The sequence below is a fragment of the Marmota marmota genome, unplaced genomic scaffold (genome assembly GCF_001458135.2).
Source record: "Marmota marmota marmota unplaced genomic scaffold, marMar, whole genome shotgun sequence".
Taxonomy (NCBI): Eukaryota; Metazoa; Chordata; class Mammalia; order Rodentia; family Sciuridae; genus Marmota; species Marmota marmota.
In genome coordinates, this window is record NW_025999968.1 from 49,522,956 (window position 1) to 49,531,639 (window position 8,684).

Here is an 8,684-nt window from a genome sequence, read left to right on the forward strand (position 1 = left end):
TTGACCCTCATAAGGTCCTTTTCCTAACAACATATCTAGATTTCTTTGAGGGTAACTGGCTGCTGCATTTCGCCTAGCTGTCTCTGTGCAAAATTCCTCATTGGCAACCTTCCATAACAAATATTGTCCTCCATTTAGCACAGATTTACACATGTTAGCCCAATCTGCTGGCATCATGTCCAAGTTGGTAATGGATTCGACCATGCTTATGGTGAAGGGTGCTTGAGGACCATAGGTTGTTACAGCCTCCTTTAATTGCTTCACTGTTTTGAAATCTAAAGCACGGTGATTTCGTTGCCCTCCTGCCTGCTCAAGTACAGGGCATGCTAATCTTTGAGGTCCTGCCTCAGGATTCCGTCTATCAACTACAGGGGTTGAGGGCCACTCAGCTGTAGATGGAGCTGTTGGTTGAATTACGCCCTCTGGTGATAGAACGGAGTTAGTAGCAGCCTCCTGTTGTAGCTCCCCCCCTGATGGTTGTTTTTCTCTAAGCTTTCTTCCTTTAAATTTTCCTCTGTCTGACTAGCTCAAGAGACCTTCTCTTTTGCTTGACCTAACATGTTTTCTACCATAGTCTGGACCTCTAACAATTTACTTAACAGTCTTTCGGTTTGTTTTTTACTAATTTCTAATCTACTATAAAGGTAACGCAACCCAATAAGATAACATAAAACAAAACCGAAACAGAATGAAACAAAAACGGAACAAAAAATCGTTGTATCAATTTTCTCTTTCTCAGGGCCAAACAACTTCAAACCTTGAGCCAACCATTTTTCCCAGTTTGCCTGAGAAAGTTCTAGGGATAGGCAGCTTGAAATAAAAACAAAATAAATCAAAACAAGAACACATTGTTTTTTGAAATGGTCACCCATTCTCTCGCCTTCCCTCAGGGGCAAGCAATTTTGCTTACCTCCAAGCTTCAGGCGTCCCCCGCACGGGCCACCAATTGCCGCAGTCTGGCTGGGCACAAAATCACGAGCCACTCAAGCAGGAACAAACTTTATTTTTGAAACTGCCGCCAATGCCCCGTATGCTCCCGGGGGGGGGGGGAACCTGCTGACGGACACACACGGAGTTCTCCTGGACCCCAACAGGAAGTCCCTCCTCCGGAATTCCCTCCTACCGCACTTCCCCAACCAATGGGAACTCTCCAGGAGTCCCTTAGCAGGCCGATGTGGACAGCAGTGGTCTAATATCCATAAGAATGCAGATCTTAACATAATCATATCATCTCAATGGCTTGCTGGAGTCACCATTCAACAAAAAATGCCATGCATCATACTACTTGGCTATGGCTCTTAGCAAATAGTGGGATTGCTGGAGCATATGATAGTTCTGTGTTTAGTGTTTTGAGGATGCCATATCATTCTTGGGTAGAGTTAAGATTCCTGGAGAGAGTTAAGATTACTTATAATACCTAATCCAATGTAAATGTTATATAAATAGTTGCCATACTGCATCTTTTATGGAATAATGACCCAAAAAGCTTGTACATGTTTAGTTGCAGATACAATCATATTGTAAATATTTTTGTTGTGTTAAAATAGTTGAATGCATAGATTTGGAGGCTGATTTAGTCAGGTTTGTGTTATGATCACAAAACCCTGAGGTAATCACTTTTAAAGAGATCAAGTCTATTTAGTTCACAGTTCATAGTAGGTTCCAGTTCAAGACTGAGAAGCCTCATTTGCTTTGGGCCTCTGGTGGGGGTCTTGGATGATAATGTCAGGAAGTACCTGTTGGAGCAAACTCCACTTATATTCAGAGCCAGAAAGCAGATAGAGAATGAGAGACTGAGGGGTTGGGGATATAGCTCAGCTGGTGGAATGCTTGTTTTGCATGCACAAGGCCCTGGGTTCAATCCCCAGCAACACACACACACACACACACACACACACGGGGGGAAAAAAAGGAGAGAATGAGAAACTGAGGTCCCAAAATCCCCTTTGAGCAAACACCCCCAAATGACCTAAGGCCCACCCACTAGACTCTGCCTCTCGAGGTTCCATACCCATTGTAAGAGGACCAACCTGGGAATCAGGCCTTCACATGTCTGTCTACCTTTGGGGATGCTCATCAAAACTATAGCAGAAGTCACTAGTTTGTAATTATGTTAATATTTTGAGGTATAAATAGAAAGGAAATACAAATATAAAATCAAAGAGGTTTAAAAATTAACGTATACATTTTAAGTGGAAGTATCAGTATGAACTCATTGTGTACGTGGACACATATAGATCTTTAAAAATAGTACTTCCAAAATCTGTTTTTTGAATTGACCTAGAAATAATGAAAAACCCAGTGGTAATGAGCACCCACAATACACAGATTGTTCTCTAGATACCATTTTAAAATAAGAGATCATTTAGTGAAACACTGTCTCTTATAAGAAAAATAAAGATGCTGGGTTGTAGATCAATTGTAGAACCATCCCAGCACCACCAAACAAACAAACAAACCAAAACCATGGTAAAGATAAATGAGAGTCCCTTAAAATAATTTTGTATAAGGATAGAAAGCATTTAACGGATATTAGCTGTTAGTATTATGTCAGTTCAAATCAAAATACCCATAACTTTAATGTAAAACAAAGTCTTAATGAGCTTTGAAAAGATGATTTAAAAGTTTATCTGCAAGAATAAAAATAAGGGAGGGGGCTGTGGTTGTGGTTTACTGGTAGAGCATTTACCTAGCACATGTGAGGCATTGGGTTCAATCCCTGGCTCCACATAAAAAATAAATGACTAAAAAAAGGGAGGATCAAATGAATATTTTTGTAAAAGACACTAAATTTGTCCAATTGGAAAACTCTATCTATATTTGAGGTTAATAAAACAGGTCTAAAATAAAAGATCTAAAGATAATTATTAAATACGAAGAACCTAAAAATTATAACAACATAGAAGGTACCTACAAGAAGAAGCCTACAAACATTTATTCTAACTTTGACTAAAGTGGCAAGGCTTGTGGTTAAAGGTCCCCCCCAAAAAAGAAAAAGAAAAAAAAAGGTCACAATAGAGATAAAAGGTATGTACTTCCAACTGAATTCTCAGTAAATTTTGGTTTTTAGATACCACAAAACTATTCTGAAAAGTCATCTAAATAAATATGCATGAAAGAATAAGTAAAATACTTTGAATAGCAAGGGTAACAATGATTCATCCCACCAAGATTTAAAATGTGAAACAATGCCATAACTGTCCTAAAAGTTTGTCAAGGAATAAGGAATGAAATCATGTGACAAATCCAGAAATAAATCCATATCCAGGTTCTGAATAAAGTGGTATCTTAAATCTCTGAAGAACTAGGATTATCTAGTAAACTTCACTGAAACAACGGTTTCCTTTTGAGAAAATAATTTAAATACCTATTTCATGTCACACTCTAAAATGACTATTAAAAGTGAAGCCACAGGGGCTGGGGATGTGGCTCAAGCGGTAGCGCGCTCACTTGGCATGCGCGTGGCCCGGGTTCAATCCTCAGCACCACATACAAAGAAAGATGTTGTGTCCGCCGAAAACTAAAAAATAAATATTAAAATATTAAAATTCTCTCTCTCTCTCTCTCTCTCTCTAAAATAAAAAAAAAAAAGTGAAGCCACAAATGCTGTGCAGAGATACATGTCATAAAAGTATACACAGATATTTATGGGAATGTTACACATTTATGGTAGGGGTTAGGACCACCAAGAAACAGGATTGCAAACAACAAAAGTACACAAATGGACTTCAACTACAATGTGAAGTTTCATTTTTTAAATGGACGGTAAGAATGTTGTTACTCATTGTTTTGCTTTTTAATTTTTTTTTTACCTTTTTGTGCAAGGTGAATATATCATAGTAAAGTAAATAGGATGAATGTTACATATCTATTTCACAATAAGATATTTAAAATATTTTTAAATATTTATTTTTTAGGTTTTTTTTTTTTTAGATGGATGCTGGGAGCCATTAGCCAAGTAGGTATGACAATTTCCTTGCCAGCGTACCCCATGTTGCTTAGTGGAAGGACTCGTGGAAATAGGACATTTTGCAGTGACATTGCATGTAGGTGACCTTGCTCAAGGACCAAGGCGGATCCGAGTTTAGGGTGTTCCCAGTTTAGGATAATCGGGTTTAGGGCGTTCCAGGTTTAAGATTATTCCTGCTGGGAATAGGGCGTATCCTGCTGCCTGAGTTCCCCTTGAGTTCTCACAGGATTCAGACAGTATTTTTTGGGAGACAGAAGCCCAGTGGAGGTGGATTTGGGCAGAGAACGTGGATTTCCCCAGAACGTGATTGTAGACGGCTGGTGTGAGAATAAAGAGTTGCTGTTTGAATCTACAAGCTGTGTGGTGGCTCATGATTGTGTGCCCAGCCAGACTGTGGCAGATGGACACAATATCTTTATTTTTTATTTTTATGTGGTGTTGAGGATAGAACCCAGCGCCCCGCGCATGCCAGGCAAGCACGCTACCTCTTGAGCCACATCCCCAGCCCCACGATAAGTTATTTTAAAACAAAAATTAAAGTATTATAAGATTGTATAGGTACTTATTCAAATTGTTCTGGGGCAGGGAATTTTTTCCCAGCCAACGTTTCAAAGGCAGAAAACCATAAATATATGTATTTTAACTCGAGATCCTCCTGTCTCAGACTCCAGAGCCACTCGGATTACAGGTGTGCTTACTATTTTAATATTAGTATTAAACTACTAATATTTTAAGGATACTTCTACAATAAAAATAAGGCATAAACAGACAATTCATGGCAAAAAGAAATGTAATTGACCATTATACATATGAAAAAATTAAAACCACTTTAAAAGTTAAATGAAGACAACATAGGGACAATATGTACTTTTTCATCTGTTATATTAGCAAAATAACAACCCAATTTGATAATAATCTGGGAAAAAGAAAATTTCAGAAGCATTTTAATTTTAATTTCTCAAATTTTCACAAGGGGAACTTGGAGATTAAAATACTGACTTCACTGTGAATTTCCACTTCTACAAACGCAATCTGGAGAGACAATAATGAATGCTCACGGTTACTTTGCTGATGGGAAAAAAAAAAAAAAAACAACCAAAACCCTGGAAAATGTTATGACTTCATAATCAAAACAGTGAACTGCTCAAACCAACTGCAAAACACTCAGACAAGTATTTTAACATGTTGTTGAAAAATATTTAATGTCATGAAACGTTTATAATTTGTTTAATCATAGAAGGCAAAACAAGGCAGCATGTACAGTATTGGAAAAAGAAAACATACGTGTATGCAAAAGGGTTATACACACACACACACACACACACACACACACACCTATATATAGATAGATGATAGATTTATAGATGTATAGATAGAGAAAGATAGTTTTGGAAGTGGCAGGAGTAGGTTTACAAAATCCGAAAAGTCCCACCGGGGAAAAACTGAACCTCTATTTCAGAAATGCTATGGGTAAAATCGGGGATTTCGTAGACCTTGAATGTGTCACCCGGGTCCCAAGGCACATCATTCCTCAAATTCTCTCTGTTGCAGTAACGTGTAGGAAATTTCACAAGAACGTGGAATCCGGATCGAGGCTTCTTTTTCCAAAAGATAGTAAGCACCAACAAGCAAACAGCCAGCCATCTCAGTACCAGAGCAGCACCTGGGTGGCTGCGCGATGCCAGTACCCAGGGCGAAAGGATAAGTCTGCCCCTTAGGACTCAGCTTAGGTCACAAGCCGCAGCGCCTGCGGCAGGTGACGCAACTTCTCCAGAAGTCCCCGCGCTCAGGTGACTGGCAGCCCACCAGCTAGTGCTTCAGGGACACGCCTCACAGGATGGCAGCACGCGTGAAGGGTCTAGCGCATCCTCCCAGAGCGTTGAAGCTGCGCCTGGGCGCGCGGTGGTGGCCGGTAGGGGCTTAGAGACAGCTGCTGTGTTTTATTGTGTCTCTTACCGCCCCAGAATACAAGGAGCCCGAAGGACCTGGCTCTTCGCTCGCCAGGCCCCGCCGCTCACGTTTTATAGATAACGAAGAACATTAAAACCTACAACCCTTCCCCGAATTTAGTGACATCAGATTGGCGTATCATCCCTAAAGCAAAGGGGGACAGATTATCATGTCCCTGAACGCTTCCTTTCTGTTTCCCCAAACCTAGCCCAGCTAAGGGAAATGGGAGCAGATAGAACTGGGAAGTCCAGCTAGATATTATCTTTAAGGACCCTTGTGCACTTTGGGAACTAGTAAAGGTTAGTGTTATTAGTAGAAAGCTACTCTCTTGCAGGTACGCCAGGACAGTTGCTCTGTCCAGTGCTCCGCGTATAAACAAGAAAACGCTGTTGATGTCACTGCTTCTGCAGCATAAGATAAAAAACCGGTATCTGAAAGGAGACTGGCTCGGAGCTGAAAGCACTGTGGAAAGGATGCCTGTCAGGGTTCCAGCCCTTGGCCAATGGACCGACCAAACACCATGAGGGGGAGGAGGGTGCTGTTTGGCTATGCACCTTGAGGGCTAGAGGTGCTACTGGTTCAGCACGTCGCCACTATACTTTTCTTGGAGCAATCACATATACACAGGGAAGTTTTCTCCAGTAAATCATGTCTTCCATGCTATCTCCAGGCATCTGCTGTGGCTTTTCCTGCAATCTACCCACACTGCCCTGGCACAATTGGGCTGTGGACTTGTCAGCTGCCTTGCAGTTTTTATGGAATTTCCCCAATGATTTTTGTTGGGTTTCCCTGATAAACATCTTTATTTTTAAAAAAGTTGCATAATAGTTGAGTGTGTAATAGTTTTTAAGTGCTGAAAAGCTGTAGTCCTGAACAGAAGCAAATGTGCTTAAAATTATGTAGTTGGAATCAGTGTGGCTTTGTTTCTCAATTAATTTAGATTTGTGGAACTAATCTTAGATTTCTGTTTTTGTTTCAGAGGACGTAAGAGCTATTGCCTTTAACATTTAATTTCAGATTCTTATAGTTTTATTTATTTATTTATTTAATTTTTTTTAAAGAGAGAGAATTTTTTAATATTTATTTTTTAGCTTTCAGGGGACACAACATCTCTGTTTGTATGTGGTGCTGAAGATTGAACCCCGGCCGCACACGTGCCACACACGCTACTGCTTGAGCCACATCCCCAGCCCTCTTATAGCTTTTATTGTGTCTCTTACAATGTATAAGATAGGCAGGATCACCTAACTTGCTTTTTTTCTTTTGATGATTGCAATACTTTTTTTCTATTTTCAAAGGAATTTGTTATTCATGAGATTGGAAAATCTGTACTTCTCTTGTTGTTTATATCATAATATCTAAATTTGACAGGCGGTCTGTATTGGGGAAGAGAATTTACAAATCTTTTTCTTGTAGTCTATGTTTTTGTTACTTTCTTTAAAAATATTTTTAGTTATAGATGAACATAATACCTTTATTTATTTTTTATGTGGTGCTGAGGATTGAACTCCTTGCCTCACACATGCTAGGCAAGTGCTCTGCCACTGAGCCACAATCCCAGCCTGTTTTTATTACTTTTGATGTTTATTTGTACATAACATTGTATTTTTAAAGATAATATGCAGTGACTAATTCTGTTAAAAGTAATACATACATAATTTGGTCCCTTTGGTGGTCTCTAGGGATATCAAATTTTATCCAAATTTGGTAGTGGCTAGAAGAGTCAAAACTCTAGACACACAAATGGTTGGTATGGCTGTAAGAAATGGTATTTCTAGGGTGAATGACAGGGTTATCAGGAGGTGTGCAGCAAGGAGACAATAAGGAGGTACAGAAGAGTACAGAAGACATGAAAATGGGCACTATTTTTTTTTTGGTGGGGGGGGGTACTAGGTATTGAACTCAGGGGCACTTACCCACTGAACCATATCCCTAGCCCTATTTTGTATTTTATTTAGAGACAGGGTCTTACTGAGTTGCTCAGCGCCTCAATTTTGCTGAAGCTGGCTTTGAACTCACAATCCTCCTGTCTCAGCCTCCCAAGCTACCGGGATTACAGGTTGCTCTACCGCGCCCAGCAGCACTGTGTTTTAATGCCATTCTGATTCCCATCTGTGTTTAGCCATCTTTACATTTAAGATATGTCCACATTGCCTTGATCTCTTATTCCTTCTAACTTTTACATATTAACATATTATATATATTTTATATATATTTTATCTACTGATTCACTCAGTGATGGACACATGTACTGCCTCCAACAAAGGTAAACAATGCTTTATATCTTACTCCAACCCTAACCAAGTCTGACTCTTCAAGGAATATTCAACATATGGTTACCAATTAGCAATTAACAAGTATTTAATAAATACTTCTGGAACTGATTTACAGAGGACTCAAACATCAGGCAGTGTGTTTATTTGACTCTAGGTCAATTTGCCAAAAATTAATTTCCAGAAAGTCACTTCTAGAATAAAAATATTTGTCAAAATTCAAATTGCCAAAATTCTCTAAATTACCAATTTGATACGATCAGTTGAAAAGTACAAGCTCTATTTACACCTCAGCCTTCTGTGAGGCAAGCCCAGGAGCAGGGGCAGACCATAAGTATACTAAACTGAAGACAAACTGCAAAACAACTAAGAAAAACTTCACAATCAGTATGTCAAGTGGTAGGGGTAGACACTGATCTAAAGCTTTGAAGAAATCAAAATCTATTCGCAAACTAGCTTTCAGCTGCTAGTAACAAGAAACAAAATTAATA